Source organism: Lissotriton vulgaris, chromosome 9 (genome assembly GCF_964263255.1).
Source record: "Lissotriton vulgaris chromosome 9, aLisVul1.2, whole genome shotgun sequence".
In the NCBI taxonomy this organism is placed as follows: domain Eukaryota; kingdom Metazoa; phylum Chordata; class Amphibia; order Caudata; family Salamandridae; genus Lissotriton; species Lissotriton vulgaris.
In genome coordinates, this window is record NC_141697.1 from 706,029,107 (window position 1) to 706,049,522 (window position 20,416).

Below are 20,416 nucleotides of genomic sequence, written 5' to 3' on the forward strand. Positions count from 1 at the left end.
GTGCATCTGCCTATATTATGAAGGATGAATAACGTTGGGGCCCAGGTCCAAATTACCTGTTATGGCTATTTCTTGGATGTCAATGAAGATAAAGGAAGAACCATGGTTCCATAGTTTACAAAAATTCTATCAATATCGTGTGACTCCCCAGAGGTATTTAATATGGAGTGGAAAAAATCACGGTGACATATCATTATCAAAATATTGAGGACCAAAATATTGAAAAGGTTTAAGTTTATATGAGTAAATATAGGTTTACTATAATTAACTCAACATTTATGTACATGTAAATATATATATATATATATATATATATATATATATGTCCATATATATATATATATATATATATATATATATATATATATATATATATATATATATATATATATATATATATATATATATATATCACAGAAAAAAACATAGGTTTTACACACGTTATAGTTAGGAAGTAGCATTTAAAAAACCTATGAAATTCACTGAAAAAACCATAGGTTTGACACCAGTTATAGTTAGCTGGAAATTTTACTGACATAAAACCAATGAAATTCCACGTTATAGTTAGTTGGACTCACTATAACTTGCGCGTGCAATGCACTGCTGATGACGTCACATATTACATCACTCATGACATGGTCAGTGACATCACTCATGACATCACTGATGACACCATCCTTGTGACATAGTGACAGACCTCCTTTCACTGTAATGTAATCCTTGAAACACATATTCAAAAATAGAAACTGAAATTTAAAAAAAATGCAGATACCCATATCAGTTACAACAAGTAATCCCACCATCTATATACACATCCACTCATACATATACTCACTCATCATATGAAATGATACACCTATACATCCTGTTACACACCGACAATCATCGAAAAGTTACTCACAGACATACTCACACGTGCAAATAAACTATTGAACATCCATTTATTTGAATATAGACTTATATACACACTTCCACCTTACTTCTATTGAAAATTACACATATTTATTCTCTTAAACAATCACTTATAGAAACACATACTTATTTAAACAGGAACTCTTTCAATCTCTTACTCTCACATATACTCACTTATATACATCAATATTCACATATACTAGATTAAAACATATGTCGTTACTGATAAAGACACTAGTGAGACAGTCATTCACTCACTAACAAACACATATACACACTCATCCACCCATACAGTCCTGCACATATGCTGTCTTCAAAACACATACAGAGAGTCAGTCCCTCATGCATCTATGTGCTAAGTAATACCCCCACCAAACCATATAGACACTCATACTGATACTAAGAGAAACATCTAATAACCGATATACATACGCATGTAGCTACTTACCAACACATGTAGCCACTTATACACAAAGTGAAACACTAATATATATATTTAAATATTTAAACATTACTCACTAATATTTATTTTTCAGAAAGACACATATTCACTGGATGGTGTCATCAGTGATGTCATGAGTGATGTCACTGACCATGTCATGAGTGATGTAATATGTGACGTCATCAGCAGTGCATTGCACGCGCAAGTTATAGTGAGTCCAACTAACTATAACGTGGAATTTCATTGGTTTTATGTCAGTAAAATTTCCAGCTAACTATAACTGGTGTCAAACCTATGGTTTTTTCAGTGAATTTCATAGGTTTTTTAAATGCTACTTCCTAACTATAACGTGTGTAAAACCTATGTTTTTTTCTGTGAATTTCATTGGTTTTTAAAATGCTAATTCAGAAAAATGTCGTGTATGCAACCTATACTTTTGGCAATAAAGTTCTGGCAATATTTTTTTCGAAAACAAGCCATTTTCTTCACTGTTCAAGTTCCATAGAGACTCCTTGTAAAGCAATACACAATTCGAAAGTCTGTACCTTGCCTTTTTTTAAACACATTAAAATTTGTCTGTAAATAAAAATAGCCTTACTAAACTTTCGTGCGCGACCCGGTGTGCGCACTCTCGGCAACAGTTGTCAATAAAATGGATATCGCATTTCCAGGCTTTCGTGCGCGACCGAGTGCGCGCACAGGCCTATATATTTCGTGAAAACGTTGCGATTTGAACTTATTGAAATTCTTCATACACCCCTCAAAGAACTTATAGTACGTCAAAGAGACTGTACCTAGACTTCTTTTTTATTCTTATGAAACTTTTCAGTAAATGGAGCCGAATGTCTTTTGAAACTTTCGTGCGTTACCGGATGTACACACCTTGGTATTTTTTTTAGAAATATAAAACGTTTCATACTTTAACAATTGTGCGCTTAAATCCAGCTCAGAAGATATACAAAATCAGGATGGTAGTTGGTTCAACCCGGACCGTTTATTAGAGGTAGATCGTCCGACTCCACCGGAAGACACCCCTAATAAAAAGGACATATATATAAAATGCGGACTAGCCGCTGTATCGTGCTAGCAAACTATAACATATAAATCGTTAGAAAAAACAAAAGGAATCGAGCAAAATCAGTAGGCCACTGATGAGATCTTTTTTTGACCTCGCTAAAATAGAAAAATTAGGAACAACCCCTCATGAGAAATATGAAACTAGTGAGAGAAACCGAGCTCGACGCCATGATGGCTGCAAGACAGCTCGGCTCCGCCGTCCACCCCACCCAAAATAACAACAAATATTATAAAGATACACAACACACCAGCAAAGTAACAGGGTAAAACGTTTTATTAAATAACTATTTACATGGCAGCCTACTGCAACATGAAAACAACACTTTCAATTGGTTCTTAATAGTTTCAATTCTGGAATTTACACGCAGCACTCCACCCACTTCCCTCACTATCTTTTCTACTCTCAGGAGACAACAACGTCCTACATCTTTTGGAAGACTTTGGTGAAATGGCTACCGTATCTCATTCATCTTCCGAATCTGACCAAAATGATCGACTACCTTTAATAAGAAAAAATAAATCTTTCATCTGGCAATTTTTCACTTATCCTGAAGATCAAAAGAAAGTGAAGGCACCAAAAGTAACCTGCACGATATGTGACTTGGTTCTCTTAAGAAGAAATCCAGCAAAAAAATATTTCTTTTCCATACATACCATGGTGCGGCATGTCAAACAAGTGCACCCTCTGCAATTTGCAGAGGCAACGACAAGAGCCCTGGCCACGCTATTACCATTAGAGGGGGCCAGCACATCTTCTGATCGACGACCTGTATCTCCATGCAGTGCAGAGATGGACTTCAGATATTTAACTATATATGGTCTATAACCTATGGTTTTTTCAGTGTTTTTCTTTGTTTTTTAATAACAAATATCAAAAGCTTTTTTGTGGAAAATGACTACAATTAGGTATACATAAGCGGCGTTCATTTATGTTCACCACAGCCATTGTTAAAAGTAAAGTGAAAGTCGCGAAACAGTGGCCACGCCATCTAGTCCCTTTTAGGCCCCATCATGCACGTAAGTAACAGCCATTTTCTGTGTCATGGCCTCTCTGCCCACTGCCAATAGCCTATGATTGTTCAAAATTGATTCTCTTTGGGTCATTCTCTGTTCACAAATAAGCATAAAGTCGCAATACTCTATTTAGTTTTTAAAAAGGACATATATATAAAATGCGGACTATCCGCTGTATCGTGCTAGCAAACTATAACATATAAATCGTTAGAAAAAACATGAATATAGAGAGAGGAACCGAGCTCGACGCCATGATGGCTGCAAGACAGCTCGGCTCCGCCACCCACCCCGCCCAAAATAACGACAAACACTATGCAAATATTATAAATATATACAACACACCAGCAAAGTAACAGGATAAAACGTTGTATTAAATAACTATTTACATGGAACCTACTGCAACATGAAAACAACACTTCTAATTGCTTCTTAGTAGTTTCAATTCTGAAATTGAACACCCAGTACATCCAGAGGTCATGTCCGACAAGTTGTGTGGGGGGATACCTTGCTAATGCCGCCACCCCCACCACCTTCTGTAGGAAGGACTCTGGATATCCCTGCCTTGCACAAATGTCATAAGTTCTGGATGTTGAGAGCCATACTTCAGGGTCCGACAAGTTGTGTGGGGGGATGCCTTGCTAATGCCGCCACCCCCACCACCTTCTGTAGGAAGGACTCTGGATATACTTGGTCCCTGAGAGGCTTCGATGTCCCTGCCTTGCACAAATGTCATAAGTTCTGAATGTTGAGTGCCATACTTCAGGGTCCAAGAAACGCGGACTCGGAGGGGGCGCTTGGCTCCTGCCCCCTCCCCAAGTCTTGTTCCCCTGGTATGGCCTGAGATCGCCCACGACATAGGCGGCCGGCTCCCGGGGTCAGGCGGAACTTCTTGCCTTTTAATGCCTCTTCCATTCTGGACCTTGTCCCACAATCCGTTTGACCTGAAGACACGTCCTGCGGTGCCCTGGTCCAACCATCACATTTACACCGTCTCACCCGCCATCCGGCTGAATTGCACCCACTCTTCCGATACAGCGACAGGCGGCTGCCACGGAGCTCAGGAAATGGCGGTCGGCTCCACAGACTTGGGCCTGGCCTGCAAGGATGGCTCTGGGCAACCCTGGGACTCGGACGCTTGACTGCTAGGGCATGAGCCCCATTCCCAAAAGCGTCCCGTCAGCCTTGAAGATTCTACAAGAGTCACCGAGGCCCCCGACTCCTGCAGACTTCCGGTGGGGAGCGACTGCCATGATTGCTCGCGGAATGGCCACGACGTAGCCACGAGGTGCTCTCATGCTGACGCCAGCTTCAGTCTGAAACATCCAGAAACACTGTAGACTACCAATTCGATCAGTTCCGGTGGAGCCCCAACGACGTATCGCGTTCTTGCGTAATCCGTCATATGACGCGCCGCGTTAGCGCACCCGGAAGTGCTCCGGTGCGCGAGGCGCGAAGCGCAGCTTCCCGGAAGCAATGCGGAGCGCGTAACGTAAGCAATTACATTTCAGTTGGTTCTCCCTCACAATATTTTCAATGTCACATAAAACTCACCCATCACCCACTGCCATCTCTGGCTGTTTCCATGGTAACACCTCATTCTGCACCTGGCTGAAGGCACAGGTCAAAAGTTCATATCTCAACGTTCTACAGCAAAGTAACAACACTGTTTTCCCTCCAGAAACACCTGCCAATCCACAGCTCTGTTACATGTCTTTTTTTTTCACACCCAATAGTACTTTTCGTTTAACATAAACATTAACATGCAACGTACTGTTCAATCTCCACTTCTTACAATCGACCAATCATTTTTATTTTTTAAACCACACCCAGCCTCTTCCTTTTTCTTTATTTAGAATTTCAACTTCTAACTACCATTCCACTTCCAGAACCGATCGGAGGACGACTACAAATCCCTTGAAAATGAAGGTCTGGCTAATAGGACACAGTTATATTCACTGGAGTGAAAAATATGCAGTAAGCAGACGAATTTGCAACCTCAGCTTACCAAATGTACACATAACATGGATTTCCAAAAGAGGATTGAAATGTCACCAATTGATTCCATTGGTGAAAACTTTTATGCATCTCCCAGAACCAGACCTTATAATTGTGCACTGTGGTGGGAACGATCTAGGCACAATCACTGGGGTAGGTCTGGAAATGCTTCTAAAAGACACCTTTCGACAATTGATGACACTTTTTCCTCGATCTGCCTTGGTATATTCCAATATATGCCAAAGACAGAAATGGAATTGGTCCAATCACCATTGTGCACAATTTGAGAAAGCAAGGAGACATGTAAATAAATCTGTTTCTGCGTTCCTCAGAGATTATAGCATGGGTTCTATTTACCACAACAACTTGCGATACCACATGCAAGACGTCTATAGGAGAGACGGAGTTCATTTCACGAATGAGGGAAACAGAATCTTCCTCTGCAACATCAGGCTCTGCATCGGTACTTACTTATAAATGCAGAAAACACTCAATTAACACAATGGCTCTTTTCAGAGCCACCTTATATCTAAGCACTCAAACTTCTGATTTATCTCCATTTTCACACTCTTGTAAAAAGGTGTTCGCGACCGAGTGCGCGCACCACGCAACATTTTTAAAAAATATATATATATATTTTCGCGTTTAAGGGCCTTACTGCACACCCTGAGAAAACCTACGCAGCAAAACAATCTCTACCTTCTCCCCTTTCCATATTCCAACGCTTTGAAATCAAAAATATATTTACTCGCAATGACAAAATGGCGGTCAACACTTCCTGATTTCCTTCGAATCGAACGTTAACAGACGTCACGCAACAAAATTCCGCTCGCGCGCGCAGCCGTTTGGGTGCGGGCACGTGTGCGCGCGTATAGATATATAATTGACTTTAACTTTAATTTCCTCAGCAACTACTGAACGGATTTACACCATTCCAAAAAAAGCGTAATCTGCGAGCCGGACTGTACAGTTTTGCCAAATTTCTTATAAATCCATTCACCCGTTCGACCTGTAGCCGAGTCTAAAGGTCCTATGGAAAATAACATGGAGAAAACACGTTTTGGGACCCCCCTTTTATCTCAGCCCCCACTTGACCAATCCCCCCCAAACTTTTAGGGAAGGAGCGCAGCGGACCGAGCCATCTTCTTTGAGAAATTCGCTAAGATTCTTCAACCAGGGCCAAAGTTATTCCAAATAGAATGTTGAGGATTTCCTATGGAAACTAGGTCCTAACTATAACTACCTACTGGCGACCGCCAGTAGGTAATATATATATATATATATATATATATATATATATATATATATATATATATATATATATATATATATATATATATATATATATATATGCACTTCACAGTCCTGTTCCGCTGCCTCAAACCAGGACCAAGATCCAATCTGCCACAACGGATACCACAGGTACAGACCACTCCACAGCGCAAGGGTGAAATTCAAAAAGGTTTATTCACACGGATTCGCCAGCATGACGCGTTTCGGTCATATATATATATATATATATATATATATATATATATATATATATATATATATATATATATATATATATATATAATATAAATACTTATACTGAGAGTGTAAGCTGGTTAAAAATACAGCATGTAAAATATTTTTCTTAGATATATGAAAAATTGAGCATTAATTAATAAATAGACCCAGATGACATAAAATCATTATAGACATCATACACCTTTATCAATATTCAGATAGATCATTAAGCAGCAAACAATCAACAGGAGCTGAGTAAACAGCCTTCTGTTAGTTGGACACTAAGTAATCTCTTACATTCCCCCAAATACGGTAATATTTCCCCATAGATCCTCTAACCTTTGCTAACTGGCACCCCAACTCATATGCCTCTATTACCTCTTCCCACCACTTCTCATATTTAGGCTGGAAAGCAGATTTCCAGTATCTCCGAATATTTACCCTAGCCCGAGAGAGGACGCAAAAGACCCAGTTAGTAGTGCCTATTCCCATCAACATAATCTTCATAATATTTATCACTCAAGAAGTTTGACCAAGACATATTTGCTGCTCAACCGAGGACCAGAATGATGAGAGTTTGGGAGAAGTAATGAAAACATGAATAGTATTGGCTGCTCCGGCTGTGTAACGTGGCAACTATATGATCTATTCTACTATTTGCTCCGTTTGGAGGGGCTGATATAAAAATTGAACAGTGTGCGATAGATCTGGTCTCTCAGTCTGGTAGGAGTAACAACCTTACAGAATCTCCAAGGAGTACAAATTAGTTCTTGCTCTGTGATCCCCTTGCCTAGGCTATGAGTCTATTTATCATCCCATATTCCCAGGGTATTTAAAGGGACAGAATTAGACAGCTATATTTTTCTGAGATACCATACAGATGCTTGCCAAAAATCATTTGTGTAATATCAGGCCGAGCCAGCAGAGTAAAAAAGTCAGGATCTATAGATACTTAAAGAAGTCACCACGGAGTATAGCAAAATACGACGAGGAGTCCAGTGGAAGAAATGGATAACTATAGTAGGAACTGAGCCAATCTTTTCATTAAAATAGGCACCTATAATTAGGCTAAAACTGTTAAACACACCATGATACCTGCCTCTCAACACACCCATCACTGCAAACAAAAAGTCGATGCCGCATCAGGTATCCACCCATGCATTCACACATACGCACACTTCCATTCACGTCATGCACTCACATATATGCACCCACATTCATACATATACCCACATGCATGCAGATTGAGACTGATGACCCCATCCCACTCTGTGCCAAGGTGTAACTGATAAACACTAGGCCCTGGGCACTTCAGGTCTTAAAACTGAAGTGCTTAGGTCTGACGCTATCAGTGACGATTCCCCTTGTCATGACTTAGAGGCACTTTGCCAAGCTGAGGAGGTCATGCCCACTGGAATGTGATATCCTCAGCTCGGCAAAGTTCAGCTCAGGCAGCCAGGCACCTGCACATTTAGTGCATGTCTTGCTCCTGGCTGCCTGACCTGAAAATAAAGAGAGTCTGTCAGGCTGACCTTTACTCAGCCTGACCGAAACCCTTAATGTCGACCAAAAGGCGGGGGGAGTGTCCCCTTCGACGTTAAGGACAGGATATCGCTGGCACTCAGAAAGGATAAACACCTTTAATTTCCTGAAATGAAGTTGAGTCACAAATGGGTCAATGTACTATTTGTGGAAAGATTCACAGAGAGCGAGGCTGTACGGTACTATCTTTGTTGTTTATCTAAAATGTCTGCATCATCAAATATCAAACAAAAGCTCTGTCTACATGCTTCATAGTGTCAGCACATCAGATGTGATTGATTTTTAACATCATTTATAATTATGCTAAAATGGAAGATTCCGTTGTACTTTCTTTATTCCTTCATGCAATAGTAAAAAGGAAATCTGTAATCTCCCTTTCTTGCCTATATTTCATACTATTTTTTTAATGATTGTGTAACCCTCTTTTTTGCTTTCCTTATTATGTCCATATCTTTTGGTCAATGTTGGATTTAAGAGCTATGATGACATAATGATTAGTTTCCTTCAGAACGTCAAAAGACACGAAGAGGCAGAGAAGTAAGTAAAAAGTACTTTATATTAGCCTTTAGAGACCCCCAATTGCAAACTGTCGAGTAATCAGCAATTACCCTCACTTTCAGAACCTGTAACATTCCATAATGTCACAGTATTCCACGATGACTTGAGAGATGACATATTGTCCGTTTTGGAAATACCAATGAGAACAATAATTATAAATAGTGAAAAACAAATAATAGCATAAAATGAGATAATAAAATTAACTATAGAAACAATTAGAATAAGAAAAGGTTGAAATTGCCATGAACAGAAACTTTCAACAAGAGGAAATATTTTCATAGACAGACAGGCAGGTTTTTTCCTGTTCCTAGAAACGCCAGGAGAACTTACATTAGAACACATTGTGTCAACAAATTTTCCATAACAAGGTAATTCCCCATAGCATTAAACTTTTCTTTCCAGTTAAGTCGATTAGTTGATTTATCATGACCACTCTGTGCTTATTCTAACATCTTCCAGAAATCATACCAACATATCTGGAAACCCATTTCACCTCAACCACCAGAATAAATGTAAGGTCAACCGTGTTCACACACCTGAACAGCACTATCCTGACCATATCCTAAACTTCTAACTTCCTTCCATAATTATTTTTATTATAATTACTTTTGCTTGATTGTCCATTTCATTCAATTTACTCTCTTTTTCATTCGTCTCACATCTTTCACAAGGTTTGTTGTGTTCCTTATGTGGCAATCAGCATCGATTTGCCATTGTAGTACACATACGTCACCTCAAAGCCTCAGCAGAATCAAAACTACTGTAGAATGAGGTGTAGAGCAGCGAGCCAACAACAACTCTCTCAAAGAGTTTGTCAAGGACAAACCAGTTGCTAAACTAAACAAATGCACTATCCATAAATTCAATCTTCACAGAAGTAAATCGTATACACCTTCTGTGTGTGACTACCACACCATAGAAACAATCCATTTGAGAAAATCTGGGCACTATTTTCAATTCAATTCAAATATCTTTATTCGATTGTAAACATTACAATCATAAAAGCACAGTTCATCAACAAACAATTAAAAGCAATCCGGATATTTCATTTATAAAATACAAGTTTCTTTATATAAAAATATATAAATAATTTCAGTACAATAAAAGATTAAAAATGCCTGAAGGCATTAGCAGCATAATTATCCCTCCATGCTTTTCCTGAAGGTAATTGCTAATTTCAGGAAATTACAAACAAATAAAGTGCAATCGCATTTCAGTAGTTGAAGGTAATAAAGTGCAGGTTTTATCTGTGCAAAATTCAGTTTTTTAAGGCAGGGCTTTAAATATAGCCTCCGGGGTGTTATGTAATAAGGACAAATGAATAAAAAGTGTGCCAGGTCTTGCGGAGACTTCCCGTCGCAGCCACAAGCTGGCAACACCTCACCCCGATGGGCCCCACTTGGTACCGCCAGTAGGAGATGAAACAGGTCAAAACGGAACCTTGTTAGCAAATAACGTTCATAGCCAGTCATAGGCCATGATAAATATGGTTCCATTTGTAGACAGGTTTTAAGTAGGACGTGTTTCCTAACACTGTCCTTCTGCAACTCAACCTCCTCCCTGGCAGTATACCCAGTTGTCATCATGGCATTTTTTACAAAAATGACATCGGATTTGGTGATAAGATTTGGGGTTAAAAACAAATCAGGCCGGCCAATTGCAATCAGGCAGTCATTAATATACTTCAGCCACTGGACCTTAAACCTTCCATCCAATGTTAAGGCTTCTTTTAATATTTCATGAGTGAGGGGTATATCATTGTTGAGCCAGCAGTTCAGCCAACATAATACGGGGTTCACTGCTATTCTATCACTTAGATAGGGTACACCCAACTCCTCATGTACCGAAAAATTTCCTGTTCCCCTTGGCAGCTTCAGTATTTTCTTCAAGAAGTTATTTTCTGTGACCTCCAGGTCCCTCATCTTGCTATAACCCCAGAGCTCGCTTCCATAACAGGCGATGGCAACACTTTTTGCCTGATATAGTTTAAGTAAAGCGGCCACCGGGCTATTGCCAATTTTTTTCGCAAAGCCAAGTATGGCCGCATTAACACGTGTTACCTCACCCTTCTTTTTACAGACGGCGGGGCCCCAGGATAGTTTATGATCTAGGAGGACCCCAAGGTATGAAAAAGTATTAGTGGTAGAAATTTTTCCCCATTTATACAGAAGAGATTGGATTTTCGAGAACCCTGGCCTGTTTTCAAAACATAGGACTTAGAATTATTAACGCTTAGACCACGGGACTCCATGAAGTCAAAGAAAGAATTTAAAAGTTTCTGGAGACCATTTGCTGTCCTAGAAATAAGGACAGCATCATCTGCGTAAAGCAGCACAGGGACCCCTTACGGCCTACAAAGGGGTAATCGGTTCCTGTTTTTAGCAAGTACTCCTCCAACTTGTTAATGTACAAGTTGAAGAGGAATGGAGCCAAGATACACCCCTGTCGAACACCCCGGTTTATTCTGAATTCCCCCGTTACTTTCAGGTCTTGGGTGTAACGAACATTGGCTCTTGTGTCGGAGTGCAGGTCAACCAAAAGATTTAATAAATTCTTCTCTACGCCCATCTTTAACAGGGTAACCCGTAGTTTGCCTCTGTCCACGCAATCGAAAGCGGACGATAAGTCCATAAAGGCCATGTAGACAGTTCCTTGATTGGCCAGGGTATATTCACTTAAAATCAAATATAGGTTCAGACATTGTGTAATTGTCGAATGACCAGGTCTGAAGCCATATTGTATGGGGGATATAATATTGTTTTCAGTTGCCCATATGGTTAACCTATTCAAAATTATACCACCTACCACTTTAGCTACAGAATTAATTAAAGATATTGGCCTGTAGCATAACGGGCTACTGCGGTCGCCCTTTTTAAATACAGGGACTATGGTCGATAACCCCCACGACCTTGGGCACCCGGAGATCACAGCTGCATTTACTACAGCAGTAAGGACGGGGGCCCAGAAGGAGATACTGGATTTAAAAAGGTCCGGTGGCAAGCCATCCGGGCCTGGGGCCTTATTACTGGTTAGTCCTTGGATACCCCTTTCTACCTCATTTACTGAAAAGCACAGAGAGTTCTCAGTTGGAATTAAAAGGGCATTTTCTGCCCGTTGCTCGTTACTCTTGAAAATTGCACTAAAGTGAGTAACCCAATCCTCCTCTGAGATGTTAGTGCCAAGAGCTGTGTCACTAGGATTATCAAACAAAGGTTTGTTAATAATTTGCCAAAATTTATTACTGTTCCCCAACACTGATGGGTCAAGAAGAGACTCCATAGTACTAGCCTTGATTTCTTTTTTCCGAGCAGCTAGTGATTTCTTATAAATCAGGCGTAAATTTTTAATTTGACCATGATCTCTAGGTTTAATTTTTAACGCCTTTTTCAGGTCTCTGCTTGCCTTACAACAGTTATGGTCAAACCATTTAGAGTTATTTCTGGTTTGACCCCTCATCGGTACTGTTAACATAGAGCCTACTATTGACACCAAGGCCTCAAAACCGGCCAAGGTTTTCTCAGGAGGTGTATATGGTGACGTACAGGCTGCTAGTTCCTCTCCACATAACTTATTTATTTCAGTGTACAAATTTACTTGATTTACCATTGACCACTTCAATCGACGTTTGCCATTTATGCAGCTCAACGTGCCCCGATCTTCGCGGGTCATTCGCTGCTCAAATAAAACCCCACCCAGACTAATAATTATGGGGTTGTGATCACTGTAAATGCTCGTATGAATGGTAAATCTCGAAACCCAATTTACAAGGTCTGCAGATAATAATATGTGGTCTATAAAGGACCCCTGACCTAAACCTTTAAATGTGGGGACATCAAAGACCTTGGTCTCAGGAACCATGGACATGGCTACAGTTAGATTATTTTCATTCACCAGGTCATTTAGATTAACTACACCCCTGGAGTGGACAAAATGAAATCCTTCCACACTATTACACCCCAAAGATCCCATGGGGGTGACACCTGGGTTACCACATGGATGTACATTAAAATCTCCTGCGATCAGCACCTTCCGTGACAGTGTACTTGCCCCCTTTCTCATCGTCTCATTTAAGGTCGAGATGTTACATTCACCATTGCCGTTGATAGCATTATAAAAATTAACCTCATAGATGCTATTAAACATTCCTCCCCAGTGCTGCGCTGTCCATTGGAACTAGTGCTGAATGGACGTCCAATGGTCGTGCGCAGCACTGGGGAGGTAGTGCTGCCATCGGCCAATGCACCGAGGCAGCACTTAAGGGGTTAATCAGGGTCAGAGCATGTTTACCTCTCTTCAATTCAAGCATTTGAATGTTCCGATTAGCATTATAACAAGTACTTATTTTACAACAAAGTCCCAGGTTGATGAAAATAGCCAGGCCCCCCTTTGCTCTTCCCCTAGTTGAGGGAGCTGCAGGTATAACAAAGCTTTGATAGCCCTCAATGAAGGCATTTTTATCTTCCAACCATGTCTCTTGGAGGCATATAACTGTGTGTTTCTTAACAAATGCTAACCAAGCAGAATCACATATTTTATCAGCCAAACCTGCTATGTTCCAGGAGACTAAACTCACGCGATAGTCACCTGGCGCTATTTCTAGAACAGATTCTCTGGTGGTTGGGTCTGGCATCGGGTTGGTTTGTTCTGCATGTATAACCCCCATAGTTTCAATACTAGAGGTGTTTAATTCTATATGAATTAGAAGAGAGTTATGGGCCTCAGACAAATCAGGCAATATACTGTTGTTCTTTGGGTTATCTATATTTGTCGCTGTCTGACTAGTATTATCTGGTTTGATCATCGAGGAGGTAACTGTTGTAACTTGTTTGTGTGCGACCCTAATATCCCCTTGTACATGATTACTTTGTATAAGATCAACAGGCATTGGTGTGACTGAGCCAGCATGAAGTCAGTCGACCCCCTCCAAGCCACTCTGATCATAAAAGGCGTCAAATCTATTTATAATGGGTACGTTATAGTAGGTACTTGGGTATGTTAATTGAGAGTGGTCTTGATGGTAGTACAACACATGAGGAGCCTCCCAATTCTCTTGATAAATTCCTTGATGTCTGACCTGTCTAGGCTCCCAAGGTGTGTCCCTCCTAAACTGCCTTTGTTCTCCAGCAATATAGTGGCCATGATTTCTGGGAGTTACTCCATTATGATATAGATTAAAATTGTCTGGAGTTCTTTCCTGCTCTGCAGTGGAATGTGAATACACTGTATTTAAGGAATGGTCATTTGGGGGGTAGAAATAACTTAGATCCATGGTGCGGATCAGGCTACTGATCGAACTATCCTTCCAGCCAGTTATATACCTTGCCACACGACCATCCTTAAAGTTGACTACAACACAGTCGCCCTCTGTGAATTTAAATCTATGGCCCACCCAATCGACCCTCCTGACATTCGTTATTTTACCACTGATGTGGGGGGGAATCGGTCTATGAGCGGTTAACCAGTGGCTTACTTTATTTTTCAAGTCCCCATAGCTCTCTGTCTTACCCGCTTCAAGTTGCGGTACACCAATCATTACTATGGTATACCGGTGGGATTCAGGGGGGAGATGAATGTGGGTAGCTTTTTTCGGATGTAGCGTTTTAGGTGTTCGTACTGGGCGTGTGGATAAACCTTACGCAGCCCATTCACTCTCTTCGTTGCCAGATATAGGGCTCTCAGAGGAGGTGGGCAGGGTCAGTGCTAAAGTTGTATCAATATTTGTTTTTGTAGATAATATTGGAATGTTTTGCATTGCAACATTTACAGGAAGGGAAGGTGTCAAGTTAGAACTGTCACTTTGAGTGTTATTCTTAGCTTGTGTCTTCATGGTCTTCGATTGCTTAAGATTACTTTTAGGTGGTAAAGAGCTGTCCTTTGATACTGGCACGGTGAGGATCTTTAATATACTTGAGGTATCCTTTCTTTGCAATTTTTCAAGCTTCTCTAGGGTTTGCTCTATACTGGTAATTTTGTCACTCAAATGTTGCAGTAGAGATTTAATTAAATGTTCCAATTCAGTTAGGTATGTTTTATCTAGTAAACTAACTCTTTCAGTCGGACTCGTCTGCTCTGTGTGAGTTTTAGTGTGCACTGACTGTGTATCAATTTGCGTTATTGCACTCTGGGCGGTGGATGTAATAGAGGAATTTGGTATTCCAGCAAGTGGTTTAGCCAACCTAAAGTTTAGCCAGACATCCTTTGCCGAGGGCTTATGAAGGCCTAATGGTCTATATATTTTCCTCACTATAGATTTAGTTTTTAGATGTTTCCTATGTCGACGCTTTGTCTTGTTCGGGGATAGTGTTTTGTCTACTGCTGTTACATTTACAATAGGAGAACTTTCAGCAAGAACGCCCCTTGGTGAATTTAATGACATAGTTCCGGGTTAGGATGAACATATATTGCCCCCCGAATTGGAAACAAACAAAGGGCTTCCTTCAAGGCTGTTTACTGGTATAGGTGAGGTCGATTGTACAGTTTTCCTACTGCTTTTTTGTCCACTAGGCAGCCCTGTAAAAGATTGCATCAGAAGAGTTTCCTCTAGGTTAATAGAGGAGTCCACAGTATTATTGTTCGCAGTAGTATGCAGTGAGAGGTTAGGAAAACACAAATTCGGAGTCAATGAAAGACGCCTCTCCGTATTTTGAATAGCGTCAGCAACTACACCTATAGTCTTTTGTAACATTAGATCAATAGCTGTAAGTGTCGGTAAAGGTGTGGTTGGGATGGTCTTATTCCTGGTGGATGATCTTGTGGCCACAGGAGTCTTTCTTACTTTTGTCATTGTGTGGGAAATATCCAGATAGTCGAATAAAGATACCGAACTTTAGAGTTAGTCACTTATACAGCTATTGTAGCTTCATATAAGGATTCAAATATCACAGATTCACCTTATTCTTTATCCCAGGATGCTGGCGATGTTAGGGGGGTGGCCCGTCCCATCTCCTTCTGTCCCCTAAGGGCCACAGAGGGCCTGCCCTTTGCCCGGGCTTAGCCCGGCGCGCCCCCCGCGCGCTCCCGCGACGCAGGGGTGACGCTGCCTTTATGCGCCACCTGGCGCGATGGAATCGGCGTATGGAGCTGCAAAGCCTGTTGGGGATTGTAGTTTAAGTGCCCCCCTCCGCTCGGCGGCCGCTTCTCTTAGTCAGTTGCGGCGGCGGGAGGGGGACGCTGCAGGCAAGCTCCAAAGGTCCATGGCAAAATCTCCGTTCAGTTTTGCTCCTCACTCGGTCAGGCTCCTGGGTATTAAGTTTTATTCGCGTCACCCGCTCTGCCGGGGAGACGCTGCCTTTATGTGCCGCCTAGCGCAATGGAATCGGCGTCTGGCGCCGCAAAGTCTGTTGGGGATTGTAGTTTAAGTGCCCCCCTTCGCTCGGCGGCCGCTTCTCTTGATCAGTTGCGGCGGCGGGAGGGGGACGCTGCAGGCAAGCTCCAAAGGTCCGTGGCAAAATCTCCGTTCAGTTTTGCTCCTCACTCGGTCAGGCTCCTGGGTATTACGTTTTATTTGCGTCTGGGCACTATTGCCTTACACAATCTTCTTCGGTAAACATTATAGGACACATATAGCAAAAAAATAATAGCAGCTTTTGTGTCAGATTTACTTAACATATTTTACAATCTACTGTGTAAATTGTCCACCAATCCTATGACAACCCTGTTCTCATGCCATTTCACATGTAATGAACCCAAAAATTCAATGCCTAACTTCTCGCATGGCCATTGTGGTAATTCAGTCAGAACCACAGTTGTTATCAAAGAACACGCATTCCTCTCAGGGAATCACTACACCTCATATCTTTTTACCATGCTCTCTACCACCAAATTACATGAAGATTCATTTTGCTCAAAGTCACACCTAAATGGCCTGCATGCATCATATCTACTAACTTGTTTTAATATTTTTATGTGAATCAAACTTATCCCCCCAGAAACCCCCTGCCTCACCTAGCAAACTATTCCCAGTACTCATTTCAGAATGTATCTTGGCAGTTATACATTTCCAGCTACAATGCTCTCTTTCGGCCAACCCCCACTCAAAAACTCAAAAACTTTACACTTAGTTCCATCCTCCTTTGTACTCATTTACCAGTGCTGCTTACTTAACCATCTACTACTGGGCATGGATACTTATGCTACGAAGCATGCCATATCCTGATCTTTTTCTAGCTCCCAGTGTTCCTCACAATTTTGCAAAGACCTTCTTGTTACTAGATCCAGCAATGTACTCAACTTTACATTTCAACCTTTTTTTAACCAAATCTAGCCAACCTTGTTGTAGATTTTGCCTAGTGAACATTCTTGCCATCTGCTCTGTGAACAGTCTTCAAGATGAACTATGACTCTGATATGAAACTAGTGCATTGCTTATTTGCAGTGCTTAATTTGAGCCGGCGCTTTCCCATGCTCAGCACCGGCACTTAATTGGTTTCCGGTGCTCGGCATCGGCACCAAACTGGTCAGGCTCCTGGGTATTACGTTTTATTTGCGTCTGGGCACTATTGCCTTACACAATCTTCTTCGGTAAACATTATAGGACACATATAGCAAAAAAATAATAGCAGCTTTTGTGTCAGATTTACTTAACATATTTTACAATCTACTGTGTAAATTGTCCACCAATCCTATGACAACCCTGTTCTCATGCCATTTCACATGTAATGAACCCAAAAATTCAATGCCTAACTTCTCGCATGGCCATTGTGGTAATTCAGTCAGAACCACAGTTGTTATCAAAGAACACGCATTCCTCTCAGGGAATCACTACACCTCATATCTTTTTACCATGCTCTCTACCACCAAATTACATGAAGATTCATTTTGCTCAAAGTCACACCTAAATGGCCTGCATGCATCATATCTACTAACTTGTTTTAATATTTTTATGTGAATCAAACTTATCCCCCCAGAAACCCCCTGCCTCACCTAGCAAACTATTCCCAGTACTCATTTCAGAATGTATCTTGGCAGTTATACATTTCCAGCTACAATGCTCTCTTTCGGCCAACCCCCACTCAAAAACTCAAAAACTTTACACTTAGTTCCATCCTCCTTTGTACTCATTTACCAGTGCTGCTTACTTAACCATCTACTACTGGGCATGGATACTTATGCTACGAAGCATGCCATATCCTGATCTTTTTCTAGCTCCCAGTGTTCCTCACAATTTTGCAAAGACCTTCTTGTTACTAGATCCAGCAATGTACTCAACTTTACATTTCAACCTTTTTTTAACCAAATCTAGCCAACCTTGTTGTAGATTTTGCCTAGTGAACATTCTTGCCATCTGCTCTGTGAACAGTCTTCAAGATGAACTATGACTCTGATATGAAACTAGTGCATTGCTTATTTGCAGGGCTTAATTTGAGCCGGTGCTTTCCCATGCTCAGCACCGGCACTTAATTGGTTTCCGGTGCTCGGCATCGGCACCAAACTGTTCTAAGTATGTTGTTAAGAGTCTACCACATTTTGGCACTGTACATCTAATTTAGAGATGAGCAGAACAACAGTTGTTTAGGAATACAATATACATTAAAATAGTGCTAATACTTGCCTCCTCAGCCTTTCCTTTAGCTTTTGGGACCTAGAATAACCTGAACTGTCACATTTACATGCAAGAAAGATGGTTAGTAGTTGTTTTGACAACAATGACAAGGGTGATGTGTGGTGCAAACTGCAGCGACGTCCTGGTCAGATCCCTGGCACATAATATTTTACAAATTAAGCACTGCATAGGTGCACACTAGCATTTCCTTCTTAATTACTGAGTAAGATATTTCCTACTGCCTGGGAGTGAGAGATGCAAATGCAATAATTATCTCTCCTATTTAACCTTGCTGTGTATGTCATATTTATTGTCATTAACAACCCTCACTTTCACACTCCCTCTCTCACCTGAATCCATAACCATCCATAATCTTGAGACATACAAAATTACATTTCATCTTGACAAAATACAACCTAAAATTCATACTAAAAGCAGAAAAGATAGACCCATCGCTTTCCTCCAGCAAATTTGTAGAAAGTTTTAAAAATTCCATATCAGAAAGCACAATGTATATCCTAGAACAGATTTTATTCAGGACATCAATTAGTGATATTGTGTGGTAATCCCTGGGATGACATTTACTATACTTTTTGTATGATGAAATGATGACCGCACCAAAGCATAAAGGTAGAATTGCCCCTTTCCAGACGATGAAATAGCAAAATGGAAAATGTAAGGAGCCCAGTTGATAACAAAGTTTATTTAGACAATAGTCTATAAACCATACATAGACAATGGATTACACATAGTGATAAAAGATCTTTAAAACTACAATTCATTTTACACATTTACAACACTTGTAAAACCATAGCATAAAATTGGGAAACACTGTACTTTTTAATCTCTCTCGCCCTCCTTTGCTACCTCCATTACATATTCTCTAGTTGCTTTCAGAAATTTCCCCAATGCAATTGTAATATCCAAGAAAGACATTTCTGTAAGGAGGTCAATGGCATCTGCACGGGAGGTCACCTGATATTTTAAAAAAATTGAACGTAAAAAGGTTTTCCGAATTGCTAAAATCCATGTACAATCAAACAATATATGTAAAATATAATTTCTTACTCCTAGACCACATTTACAGGTTCCATCCGGGTGGATCAGGGCCATTCTTATTTTTCTTTCAATCTTCCATGGGTTTAGGCCCACCCGAGCCTTTAAGATTTCGTGTCTTAGCCATCTATTGGGCAGTAAATCCAAATATGGGAACCGGACCTCCTTTTCCCATTCATTCCTTACCCAATTCACTGATTTTTTTAACCTCAGATAATCCATGTCTTGCGATCTTGAAAATTCAAGCCCTTTGTCTCTAAGCATTTTTTTAGTGCAGACTATATTCCACAATGGTGGAGAGAGGCTCAATTTCAAGCGCGCAGCTACCGTCTGGAGAGTTTTCTTCACATCTCGCGCCCAGCGTAAGCTGCTCGCTTGAATCTCCTCTCTACACCAAATCGATACCTTCTCTACACCACCAGACTCCTGTTGGTTCCAAAATCTTATTAAGGACGTTTGAGTCTTTACATCCCATGATGTCAATCCCACCTCCATTCTGATAGATTGGATCATGGAGCTATTTGGTAAGGCCAAAACATTTTTAAAATTTTACCTTCTTCCCGATCCCACCCTCTTTTACCACTCAGGTAAAGCACCTCTGCACCATAAAGCACTTTTGGGGGGATCATCACTTCAAATGCCTTTAAAAGCCGTCTGTGTGACATGTCACCGTAATCTTTATTGAATTTTTTCAGACCACAGACCGAGGAATAAGCCTTAGCCGTCTGTGCCTCCACTTGGGTATTCCACTTTAGTGAGCTATTAAACCA

At 40.7% G+C, this 20,416-nt stretch overlaps 1 protein-coding gene across 1 annotated transcript in view; it reads right to left on the bottom strand.

Moving 5' to 3' along the window:
• LOC147692145 (NTPase KAP family P-loop domain-containing protein 1-like) overlaps positions 1-20,416 on the bottom strand; it is a 273,140-nt gene that overhangs the window by 19,822 nt on the left and 232,902 nt on the right. The window lies entirely within an intron of this gene.